The 13359-nt window shown below is 44.8% G+C and overlaps 1 protein-coding gene across 3 annotated transcripts in view; it reads left to right on the top strand.

Moving 5' to 3' along the window:
* Positions 1-13359, top strand: part of LOC310678336 (schwannomin-interacting protein 1) — a 375265-nt gene that overhangs the window by 54863 nt on the left and 307043 nt on the right. The gene's annotated exons all lie outside the window — the stretch shown is intronic.

Genomic DNA, 13359 nt, shown 5'->3' with positions numbered 1-13359 from the left:
CATGTAAGTAGTTTTTGATGCACTGCTTTGGACCACCGACTTCTATGAGCGTCTCGTGCTACTAGAGGTAATAGTCCGGATGGGTTTAAATTTAAACGAAGCCAATAGTTGAATGTTCTTATCCAGGTCCGGGTCTCAACGGAGAGGAGGCCGGTCTCCAGCCGTAGGGCCGCATTTGGTACGCATGATGGAACGGCTAGAATCTGTCTTAGGAATTTAGACTGGACCGTTTCGAGTGTGCGGCAATGATTTCCCGTCCAGATTTGGGCCCCGTAGAGTAGTTGTGCCAAGGGTTTTGCTTGAAAGACATCCAAAGCTGCTGGGATATGTCTGCCCCCCTTCGTAAAGTAAAAGCGAGACAGTATTTTGACGCTTTGAGATGCTTTTTCCCTAGCATATTTATGGTGGGCCTCCCAGGCCCCTGTTGACTGGAAAACTACTCCGAGGTATTTGAAAATTTTGACCTGTTCTATTGGCTGATTGTCCATCTCCCATCTGTGATGTCTGTGTCTCCTAGCGAAGACCATGACTTTAGTTTTTTGGTGATTAACTACCAATTGATCTCTCCTGCAGTAAGCTGAGAATTCTCTTAGTAGCCTTTTGAGGCCTACTTTAGTTCGTGATAAGAGAACCGCGTCGTCCGCATAGAGGAGCACTGAAATTGATTTTTCGGCCAGTTTGGGGGCATGGAACTCTGGGGATGTTAGGTGTTTGACCATGTCATTGATATATAAGTTAAATAAGGCTGGGGCTAGAATGCAACCCTGCTTGACTCCTTTGGTGGCTGGTACAGGGCCAATTAGTTGCCCATTTACTGAGGCTCTTACATATAACTTGGAGTCTTTATATAGGCTTTTTATCAGGAATAGTAATCTTTTGTCAATGTTGGTAGCATTGAGTTTCGCCCAGAGTTTGATTCGTGAAATCGAGTCAAAGGCCGCCTTTAGGTCAATAAATGCTGCGTATAGAATCCCACGTGTTTTGTTGTTGTAACATATGTATTTGTGTGCACATACTTGGCTGGAGAACTGCATCTCAAAATTCAGAGAAGTGTGGACTTGAAAGGATGCCTGTGTTTTGGATCATTTATTATTTTGGAGCATGCAGATTTGGTAGGTTCACCTTTAAATGTGAACTGAATCAAATCCCTGCTCCCGATCCCTATTGGCAGGTGGGTCTTGCAGCAACATGCTCCAATGCAGAGTGCTCCTGTTCACTATTCCAGCCAGCCAGCCATTCCATCCATTCCATTTCTCCTCTTCCTAGCAGCAGCATCATCATAATCATCACTGAATCATAGAACTGTAGAGTTGGAAGGAATCCCAAGGGTCATCTTGTCCAACCCTCTGGCATGCAGGAATCCTGCCCACAGCAACCCCTGGGTGGGCTTGAACCACCAACCTTCTGGTTAACAGCCGGGCGCACCAACCATCTGACTGGGTTGCTCGAACCACTCTGGGCAGCTTCCTACAATTTTTATTAAAAAATTAAGGACAGTAAAACATCAAACATTAAAAACTTCCCTGTACAGGGCTTCCTTCAGATGTCTTCTAAGAGTTAGATAGTTGTTTGTTTCCTTGACATCTGACAAGAGGGCGTTCCACAGAACAGGTGCAACTACCTCTGCCTGGTTTTCCTTCCCTCCCACCCAACAGCCAGCATTCTGTGGCCTCTGAACATATCCAGTCTGCACCAAGCTGTTTTTGGAGTTCCACCACAGGGCCTTCAAAAAACAAATAAAGTTGTTTTCTTCTTCTGCAAACCTTGGAGTTCCCCCGAGCATGCTGGTGCCTCCCTCTTGAGTGTGATTGTTTTGGGTTACATGAGCAATGACACTCTTGCCTGAACACCAGAAATAGAAAGAATGAGCTCCTGACATTTCACACAGGGCATAAGGAAGGATGAGCCCCTGAAATGGGAGAAAGCAGGTTGACAAATCTTGACAGAATTGACATTATTTGTTTTGACTCAGAGTTACTGTCGCAGAGGAAGACACTCATTAAAACTTCACAGGTTGAATCAAGTGCCCAAGTCTTTGTGGTGCTTTAAAAAATTACATTATAATGAGCAGAGGTGAGGAATTTCAGGTCCAGGAATTGAATGGGTACCTCTGGGCACGTGTCTCTGCCAGGGTCCTACTCGAGTGTAGGACACTCCATGCCCCTCTTTTCCTCATCCATGAAAATGTTCTGCGGGTCTGCACCTTTCTATTTGTACACCACTTAGAAATCAAAGCACTGAATGCTGAATACAATCAAATACACAATTTACTAGCTAATATTTTCCAGAAGCTATTGAGAAATATTTTCCTCCATGCTTTGATTGGAGGGAGGGCTAAGCAAGTTAGCTCACCCCTTTGATGTGTGTAGCTTTATAACAACCACCATTATTTTTTGAAGCCCGTAACTTAAAAAAGAACCCACCCTCCACATGTATGGTGGATAATGCTCTCCGAGCACATTCTCACCATAGGAACTTTGTTTCCTGAAACACTTCTCCATGACTTCTCAGAGAAGTGTGAGAGAGAAAAAACTTCAAGTCAGTCTGAAGTCTGACATCTGCTTTTATTCTGGTACTCAGGTTTGCAGTGTTTTAATTGGTATTTATCTCCTGCGGGTGAAAAATCTTCACCGCAACAGGTAATGCAGAGCAAAGTTGCTATGCAACCATATAAAAATCTTCCTTTAAAAAATTGGCAGTGGGAGAGAGATTAGATTAACTCCTGGGGAATTGAGAGAGGAACTGTTGTTATTGCATTCCCACCCCCATTTCTGTGTTGGTTGTTGCTTTCAATGAAAAGTTATGCAAAAGATCACACTTCAGAGTACACAGTTTCCCTTCTCTTCCATTTTAAAACAATGCCATTGTCTTTCTCATTCCGTTACAGAAGGTGCCACTTTGATACTAATAAAATATCAGGAGAAGGAACATCACCTCCATAGGGTTTCTCCACTTACTGGCCCCTTGCTGAACGGTTGCTACCGAACAGTGGTATATGTAGAAGAACTTGACAAGCTGGGACAGCTCAATCAGTAGAGAATGACACTCAGTCTCAGGGTCGTGGGTTTGAGCCCCACATTGGACAAAAGAATTGCATGGGGTTGGATTATATGACCCTTGGCTGGATGCCTGCATACTGCAACTGGATTGTCAGATGTGCTTCTTGGTTGTTGGAGTGTAAAGCCTGCATGCAAAGCCCAGCGCAGGGGGCTGAATCTAATGGTGGCTTTCCCAAAGTGCAAAGCTACCATTGGATGCAGTCCATGAGTTGAGCCTTGCTTGCACTCTCCCAACTTCTGCCCATGCACCCAATTTTTTGCTGACACCTGCTGCCTATTGCAGCCCTAAGGAGTACTACACAGTCCTCTGGGGTAGCTTTGGAAGAGGGGTGGGGGAGGGAAAGAAGACCTGTGGTACATGGGGGGGGGCGTGTTAATCAAAAGTTGGGTGCCCTGAATAAGTGGGGGCTTTCTACTGATGCAACATCACCCTTGGGTACAACCCATATGATACAGCAATACTGGATGCCACCAACCATTGGATACAACTATATATGTCCATAGGTCTGTACAGTTGTTTAAAATCTTGAGTAGCCTGCCAGTTTTAATTACTGTTCTGTGCTGCCTTTCATTGCTTCTTTAATATTGCACACCACCCAGATGTTTTATGAGAGGGCAGTTTATAAATACATTTATAAATAAATCAACCCATAGTCAGTGTGGATTTGTAGCACCTAAAGGATTTTGATTTGATCTTCAGTGCTTCTCTTTAGGCCAGTGTTTGTGGGACATAAGACCATTTTGGAAGAGCAGCTCCAATATCCCTGATCCATTTCGCCATTTTGTTTCTTCTACATGGTGACACCAGTAGTAAAATGAAATCAATCCTGCCTGTTCTTTGAGTACTGCTCTTTCCATCCCCTTCAGTTTAAAAGAGTGTGCTCAGATACTTCATAAAAGTGAATCTTCCCACTGAGACAAACAAAGGTTGGAATCAGAGCTTTTCTGACAGAGAGGGTTTGAGTTCTTCCTTCCCAACGGCACAAGTAATCTGCAAGACTATTAAAATTCCCCCTCTTGTCCTGTAACGTATCAAAACGCTTTGCCCATCCCAGCTTCCATCTTTCTTCTCTGCCAAGGATTGTTCTACTCCTACTCAATGCTTGTCACCTCCTAGTTAGCCGGATTTCAGTCACTTTGCACTCCAGGCAACTGCCTTTGAAGCAGACTCAGGTCATTTAAGCCTAAAGGCTATCACTGGAAACTCCTAGATCTGTTCTTTGACTCTTAGGCTCCAGGTAAACTGCACTGTCAAATTAAAACAGATGATGCAACAGGGAAGTGGTTCAACATATTCCCTCTTAGTCCTTTTATGCTTCCTTCATGATGTGGTTATGCTCTGGAATGCCTCTGCTGAAGTGGATTTACTCCCAAGTAACAAGAGAGGATTCCTGCCAACCTAGCAGTTCGAAAGCACGTCAAAGTGCAAGTAGATAAATAGGTACCACTCCGGCGGGAAGGTAAACGGCGTTTCCGTGCGCTGCTCTGGAACGCCAGAAGCGGCTTAGTCATGTTGGCCACATGACCCGGAAGCTGTACGCCGGCTCCCTCAGCCAATAAAGCGAGATGAGTGCCGCAACCCCAGAGTCGGCCACGTCTGGACCTAATGGTCAGGGGTCCCTTTACCTTTACCTTTTTAACAAGAGAGGAACTGGGCTTCTGATGATGATGATGATGATGATGATGATGATGATGATTATACTGCAGGGATAGGGAGCCTGCAGCCTTCCGGATGTGGTTGGACTCCAGCTCCCATCATCCTCAGCAGCACAGCCAGTGGTTAGGGATGATAGGAGTTGTAGTTCAGTGACATCTGGAAAGTGATGGGTTTCTCATCCTTGTTTTTGAGATTATTTTTGTTTATGAATGCAGCTGCTGAACCTACAATTTGAAAGGGAATCACACTATTAAGAAGATAAGAAGTAAGAACTGGTGTTTGGAGGTCACATATAGCACTGGTTTCTAGAAGCTGAGCTGTACTGAAAGACAACCAGACAGGAAGTGGAGGCAGTGGCGGTGGCAGCAGGGACATTTCCCCTAGCTGTATAACATCTTTACACTGTTTTTGTGGACAGAACGAAAGGATTAAGCTTCCAGTAGTACAAAATATATAATGGAAAATTACTGGCCCATTTAACTACAATGGAAATTTAACTCAAGCAGTTAAGTCACCACATCCCAGTCTGCCTTTAATCAAAGAAACTTGTATACCTTTTATGCTATTTTAGTGCTTGTAATTTGTTGCTATTCACTGAAAGGAATATGTATTGGTGGGCAGCCTGCCTTCCACAGGACAGAGTGTCCTACCAAATTGCAGTTAAATAAATAAATACAAGTGGAAAGCAAATTAGACTGGCTCATTGAAAGAGCCCCCAACCCCCTGCTTCTCAACCTGTTGCTTTCTGTGATGCTTCTTAAAATCCTTTTCACTGCAGCTGAGATGTTAAAAAGATGCGAATGAATAGTGCGGTAATTTGCCTCCGAGTGTAATCTCTGGCCATCTTTTTTAAATGGTACAGTAAAATTATACACAGGTTGTAAAGAGACCACAGTGGATCGAACAATCATGTTAATGACTGTTATCAAGTAATTAACTATGGAGTCGGGTGTAGAGAAGATTGGATTATTTCACCTGTGAGATTGCCATGCTCTGTCTCTTAATGGCATACCTAATTAGTATGGTTCCGTATTATAGTAGGCCCCAACGAGCTGCTAAAGTTAAGAACTTATCAGTACAGTCTCCACTCCTTGATACATCATCTTGGCCATTGCAAACTGCCTTTGAGTACAGCCCACAATGGCAGGGATGTGCCACCCATTCCCCTCCAAATGCAGCTGGACTCCCAACTCCCATCATCATCATCATCATCATCATTTATTAAAGTTGTATATCATCAGAGCCATCTTTCCCATATGGCGCATTGCGCCAGGGCACCGGCCTCTCAGGCGCCCCAGCGAGTGGGGGAGCTGCATGGCTTTGCCGGTGGCTTCCCCTTTCCCTGTATGCCCACTAGCTGTGCCCTGTCAAACATATGGCTGGTGGGCATGCAGCTTCCCTTCCAAGTCTCTGCGGGGATTGCTGTCCCGCAGCGGCATGGGGGAGAGTTGTGCAACCCCCCCCCCCAATGGCTGGCAGTGTGCAGCTTTGCCCCCTCATCCATGGTAATTTGGGGGTGCTGAGCAGATATTTGTACCCCGGCGCTGCATCTGCTAAAGATGGCGGGGATCTTTGGCCCTGCTACCTGATGGGAGTTGGACTCCCAACATCTGGAGGGCTGCAGGTTTCTCCTATTACCTGCCCTAGGACATTGTGCAGGGTCATCGGAAATGCATGTCATTTGCAAGAGTGCAGCGGTCATATTATTACACTGGGGATTCTGGAGGCAAGGCAAGGGTTTTGGCTATCTAAGGGCAGTTTGGGGGGCAAGGTGCAATATATGTAGCAGTGTTAAATAGGGTGGGTGGTACTGCATTAGCCCCCTTCTAATGTAGGCATTGCAGCAACCTGTACACATGATCAGGAAGGAGGCACTGTTCTTGTTAGATAGGTACAACCAAAGAAGGCACTCTGCTTTTAATGGAGTTATTTAAACGCTTACATACTATAAAACCAGTTGAAGTAACTCCAACTATATTCCATACATATTTAGCCTAACGTTTTCTATTTTGATGGATGCTTGGTTGAAGCTCTTATTTTTGCAGGGCACAGAGATAATGGCTTGTGGTGCAGCTGATATGTGCTTGGATTAAGCAGCTTCCGCAGCTGATGAAATGTTTGCTTTGCAAATGCTCCCACTTCACATTCTCAAGTACCATAGAAACAGTCATTAAAAGAGTCTCAAACACATTATCAACAGGCTTCCACTTTCCAAGTGTTCCTGAGGCTGCAGTCCTATATCCACTTAACTGGGAGCAAGCTCCACTGAACTCAGTGGGACTTACTTTTGAATAGGCATGTGTAGGATTGCACTTTTACAGTGCAATCATGTGCATGTCTGCTCAGCAGAAATGCCTAGTGAGTTCAATGGGACTCACTCCTAGGTATGTGTGTGTAAGATTGCAAACTTAATTTTATTGTCTTCTCCTAGTCTTTTTAGCAAAGGACCTTTCAATCTGGGAAATTGTTTTGATGAGTGAATAGACAGCCATACACTACCAGGCCAGGTTCCAGGTTTTTATATTAATTTCGGAGGCCCTTAATGACTTGGATCCAGAACATTCCAAGGACTGCCCGATCCCTTATATCCCTACCCAGTCGCTGAGGTCTTCACTATTAGTGGTCTCCCATAGCTCAGGTGCACAGTTGGTACCCGTGAGTGGGGGAATGGATGGGACAGGGTCTGTCTGCAAGGCCACTGCCCTGGCTGTTAGAGGTGCACAGGGGTAACGGGCGCCTGAGAGCAGTTGCTTGGCTTCAACTTTCTTAATTTGGCCACAACGTCTGTGTCCCTGCCCCAGGCTCTAAGGAAGAGGTGCGGACAGGGGATAATGATGGGGGTGGGACACTGATGTAGAATATGCTCCTATTTTCATCTGAGGAATGCTGGAGGGTACGCACAGGCCTGAACTACAGTGGTACCTCAGGTTACATACACTTCAGGTTACATACGCTTCAGGTTACAGCCTCCGCTAACCCAGAAATAGTGCTTCAGGTTAAGAACTTTGCTTCAGGATGAGAACAGAAATCGTGCTCTGGCGGCTCAGCGGCAGCAGGAGGCCCCATTAGCTAAAGTGGTGCTTCAGGTTAAGAACAGTTTCAGGTTAAGAACGGACCTCCGGAATGAATTAAGTACTTAACCCAAGGTACCACCGTATATACTGTTGCCTTTCATACACCAGCTACCTTAGACCGTTTTTGATACTTTCTCTTTGATAAAAAGAGCTATTCCCCTCCAAATTATTTGTGCAGCATAGGCACAAACTATTATTTCCCCCCCACACACACTTTGCCCCCCCCATCTCAATATTGCCAGATGTTGTTTGTGAGGTGGATTCTGAATAGCACCGCTCAGCAAAGACATCACACAGGAATACTGCTCCAAGCTTTTTCCATTCATTATGACCATCTTCCTTATTTTAGTTTCTCGCTCCCAGACTGGGCTCCGTTTGCATATGTGGCTTAAACAGCTGCTGGATATTAAATCCGAGCGTGTTTTATATTGATCCACCAAGAGAGAATAATTCATTTGAATAAGAGAAGGCAGGGAAATGAAAAATAGGAAGCGTTGATTTTCAATCCAGCTCTGCTTTGGTTGACAATAATTAATGGATGGTTGATTCTTTAGGTATCTTTTTGCTAAAAGTAATCCAAATGGCTTCATTTCTTTCAAGAGAAAGTTTTTCATGGCATAAACACAGCATAAGCCTATTCAAAGGAAACCACCCTTTATATAAAGATTTAGACTGTAAAAAAAGCAGCTGGGTTCTAGTGTACTTAGTGACACTGGGATTACCAGTGCATTTGATCCATTCTCAGTTCTAAAGTTACAATCCTGCAAACACTGATGGGCTCATAAGTGTCTTGATTTCAGTCAGGTTATTCCTTTCATAAGCACCAGCAACAGAACTGCAGCCCTCAAATATTTTTAGATGCACCTGGACTGATATAGTAGCATTTTCAAGGAGCTGTTAGCTTATTATACTGGGTCAATGGGTTGTTTTATAGAAGGCTGCTTAACAGAATGCTCTTGAAGCTGATTATTAAAGGGCTCATAATAATCAGGAAATGCATTTTGCATTTATAGTAAAACCATACACAGGGCCAAGCTTCAACATCTCTACCAGGTATGCTTGTTTATGGTCTTCTCTCTGCTTTTGTTGCAACTGAGATTTTCATGCATTTACTGGTTCTTTCAGAAGACAAACCGAACAACTAGATCTATGTAGTGTGGAAACAATACAAAGGAATTGTTCCAGAAGAGAATGACTCGGTGTGATATTTTTTTTTAAGTGATATAGTGCAATTATAAGATGACATTCAGAGAATTAATCTAGGCTATTATCAGTCCAAATTTTGGTGTACACCAGCCTTCCCCAAGCTGGTGCCCTTAAGATGTTGTTTGATCAGCCCCAGCTAAGGCCCTATAGTCAGGAATGATGGGAGTTGCAGTGAAAATATTTGGAGGTCACCAAGCTGGGGAAGGCTGGTGGACACAGTGCAGGCTATGTTAGAGCATACTTTCATAAACTTGGATCTCCAGCTGTTTTTGGAATACAGTCCCCATCATTCTGGGCAATTCTGGGCTGCATCAATTCTGAGCTGCATCAATAGGAGTATAGCATCTAGATCAAGGGAAGTAATAGTGCCACTGTATTCTGCCCTGGTCAGACCTCACCTGGAGTACTGTGTCCAGTTCTGGGCACCACAGTTCAAGAAGGACACTGACAAACTGGAACGTGTCCAGAGGAGGGCAACCAAAATGGTCAAAGGCCTGGAAATGATGCCTTATGAGGAACGGCTAAGGGAGCTGGGCATGTTTAGCCTGGAGAAGAGGCGGTTAAGGGGTGATATGATAGCCATGTTCAAATATATAAAAGGATGTCACATAGAGGAGGGAGAAAGGTTGTTTTCTGCTGCTCCAGAGAAGCGGACACGGAGCAATGGATCCAAACTACAAGAAAGAAGATTCCACCTAAACATTAGGAAGAACTTCCTGACAGTAAGAGCTGTTCGACAGTGGAATTTGCTGCCAAGGAGTGTGGTGGAGTCTCCTTCTTTGGAGGTCTTTAAGCAGAGGCTTGACAACCATATGTCAGGAGTGCTCTGATGGTGTTTCCTGCTTGGCAGGGGGTTGGACTCGATGGCCCTTGTGGTCTCTTCTAACTCTATGATTCTATGATTCTATGATTCCTGACCGCTGGTCCTGCTAGCTAGGGATGATGGGAGTTGTAATCCAAAAACAACTGAAGACCCAAGTTATGGAAGCTCTGCGTTAGAGTGACTTTAAGGCCGTAAAGGACCTCTAAGAAAAAGAGATCTAAAGCTGAAATTTTGTTTAGTTACCTGTATTAAACCCCATTGAACACAGTGGGGCTCACTTTTGAGCAATCATGCATATGACTGTGTACAAATCATGTGTCTGGGAGCTAGAAAGCAGCACACTGCAGCCCAAGCCTGGCTGATACAGGCTGTTAATCACAGGTAGATTTGTTTATTGCATTTCAGGACCGTTTTCAGTTTTGAAACACTACAGCAAAGAAATGGCATGAAATGTAAAGCCATCTGGAGGGCAGTGTGCTGGCTACCCCAGCGCTGCATGCACCCTCGCATCTAGTTCTGGCTTGCATGGCTTTTTATTGCCTCCTTCAGGCTCTTGTGGCCACAATCTCCAGTGACAAACATTCATGTATTTTTAAAAAAACAAACCAAAGCAAAACTCCTAAAACAAAAGAAACGTATTCTCTTTTCTTGGCTTTTGCTCATGTCAAAAAGCTGATGTATACTAACATGTAGAGCTACCGCTGCAGCTAACATAAAAGAGATTTGTTTTAAAAAAATAGGGGGGGAGTGTGTGTGTGTGTATCCTACATTTGAGTGCCCCTTGCGGTACCATTTTTAGGGTTTGTGTGTGTATTTTTTTTAACTCGTAAAGCTGTATAGGATAACTCATTACAATGGGAGAACAATAGGACCCTGCGGTTTCTTTTCATGCTACTGAGGCGGTAGGCATGGAAGAAAACAACTTATTAGCCAAAGAAATGGGACAGAGCACAGCATGTCTCAACACAGAGACGCATGTGGGTGGCAGATCTAAATAGGGAAATGGTCTTTGGATTTCCATTCTATTAGCCCGTGCTCTGTTATAAAAAGAAATGTCAGCTGTTAACTCTCCATTGCCTTCTTTATGTTCTCTCGGGGAACTTTGCTTCTCCTTCCACCTCTTCTTTCTTTATTCATTATCGTGGTTGTCGTTCATAATTCATTTGTGTCGTATGAGAATATCTGGATGGGATCCTACGGAGTGAAGTATTGTGCCATCTGAGATGAAGGAGGTGTTCCTGTTGTCTTACAATCTGAGTTAAACTGTGTGATCGTTGCCATTGTCATCGCTCATGCAGCCCTTGAGAAACATGAAAGATCTCCGTGGGAGGTAACTAGCCCCACACCCAGGATCTAAAGAACAATGAAATTAGCTCCATGAGATCAGTAGCAGTCTGCAGTGCCCAAGCATCACCCACTGAAACTAACCATCCAAGTAGGACTGGAACCACCACAAAGCAGTGCTGCCCAGCCTGAACTCAGCCCCCCACCAATGTATTGGTTAATATAATAATAATAATAATAATAATAATAATAATAATAATAATAATAATAATTATTTATTATTTGTACCGCGCCACTCTGGGCGGCTTCCAACAAAGATTAAAAATACATTAAAATGTCACACATTAAAAACTTCCCGGAACAGGGCTGCCTTCAGATGTCTTCTAAATGTCAGGTAGGTCAGGTAGTTGTTTATCTCTTTGACATCTGGTGGGAGGGTGTTCCACAGGGTGGGCGCCACTACCAAAAAGGCCCTCTGCCTGGTTCCCTGTAGTTTTGCTTCTCGCAGTGAGGGAACTGCCAGAAGGCCCTTGGTGCTGGACCTCAGTGTCCGGGCAGAACGATGGGGGTGGAGACGCTCCTTCAGGTATACTGGGCCAAGGCATACAGTCAAAACTTGGAAGTTGAACGGAATCTGTTCTGGAAGTCCGTTCAACTTCCAAAACATTCAGAAACCAAAGCATGATTTCTGATTAGCTGCATGAAGCTCCTGCAGCCAATCGGAAGCCACGGAAGCCCCGTCGGACGTTCGACTTCCAAAAATAGTTCGCAAACCAGAACAGTCACTTCCGGGTTTGCGGCTTTCGGGAGCCAAAAGGTTCGAGAACTAAGCTGTTCCACAACCAAGGTACAACTGTATAAGGATTTGTAGTAAAATTGCTATCTATAAAGCTCCAAGATTTCTAGTCATATTCTGTCCAAATCTTAGGAATGTTCCTGTGGAGTAGTTATAAGAACCTAGGAAAAGCCCTGTTAGATCAGACCAAAGGCCAACCCAGACTACTATCCTGTTCTCACAATGGCCAACCAGTTAGAATCATAGAATCATAGAGTTGGAATAGACCACAAGGGCCATCGAGTCCAACCCCCTGCCAAGCAGGAAACACCATCAGTTGCCTCTGAGAAGCCTGGAAGCAGGGCCTGAGTGCAACAGCACCCACCCCAGAGTCAAAGGATGACAGAACGTCTGGACAACATTGTAAAAAAGAATACATACCCTGTTTATAGATAGGCAGTATGCATACCTTCCAACATTTGTCCGATGAAAATAGGGACATCATGCCCAGTGCTATTTTTCTGGAAAGAGAGGTGCTGGAAATCAGCAGGAATGCCACCCTTGATCTATTATAATGTCAGTGGCACCCACCTGAGGGGTGCCAGAACTGAGTTCTACCGAGTACCAGGTGAAAAAAAGCCCTGTTCCTGCAGTGTGGTGTAGTGCTTAAGAGCGGTAGTCACGTAATCTGGGGAACCGGGTTCGTGTCTCCACTCCTCCACATGCAGCTACTGGGTGACCTTGGGCTAGTCACACTTCTTTGAAGTCTCTCAGCCCCACTCACCTCACAGAGTGTTTGTTGTGGGGGAGGAAGGGGAAAGGAGATTATTAGCCGCTTTGAGACTCCTGAACGGGAGTGAAAGGCGGGATATCAAATCCAAACTCTACCATACCTCCCAACGTTTCTCCAATGAAAATAGGGACATCCTAAAGGAAAGCGGGCAAGGTCCACATAGTAAAAGCTATGGTTTTCCCAGTAGTGATGTATGGAAGTGAGAGCTGGACCATAAAGAAGGCTGATCGCCGAAGAATTGATGCTTTTGAATTATGGTGCTGGAGGAGACTCTTGAGAGTCCCATGGACTGCAAGAAGATCAAACCTATCCATTCTTAAGGAAATCAGCCTTGAGTGCTCACTGGAGGGACAGATCCTGAAGCTGAGGCTTCAATACTTTGGCCACTTCATGAGAAGAGAAGACTCCCTGGAAAAGACCCTAATGTTGGGAAAGATGGAGGGCACAAGGAGAAGGGGACAACAGAAGACGAGATGGTTGGACAGTGTTCTCGAAGCTACTGGCATGAGTTTGACCAAACTGCGGGAGGCAGTGGAAGACAGGAGTGCCTGGCGTGCTCTGGTCCATGGGGTCACGAAGAGTTGGACACGACTAAACAACAACAAAAGGAAAGCGGGACATTCCTGGATCAAATCAAAAATTGTGACGGCTTCTGTAAATCCGGGACTGTCCCTGGAAAATAAGGACA

The sequence above is a fragment of the Podarcis tiliguerta genome (genome assembly GCF_965153285.1).
Source record: "Podarcis tiliguerta genome assembly, chromosome: 5".
Classification (NCBI taxonomy): Eukaryota; Metazoa; Chordata; class Lepidosauria; order Squamata; family Lacertidae; genus Podarcis; species Podarcis tiliguerta.
Note: the sequence above shows the minus strand (reverse complement) of the source record. Positions and strands in the feature narration are given on the sequence as shown.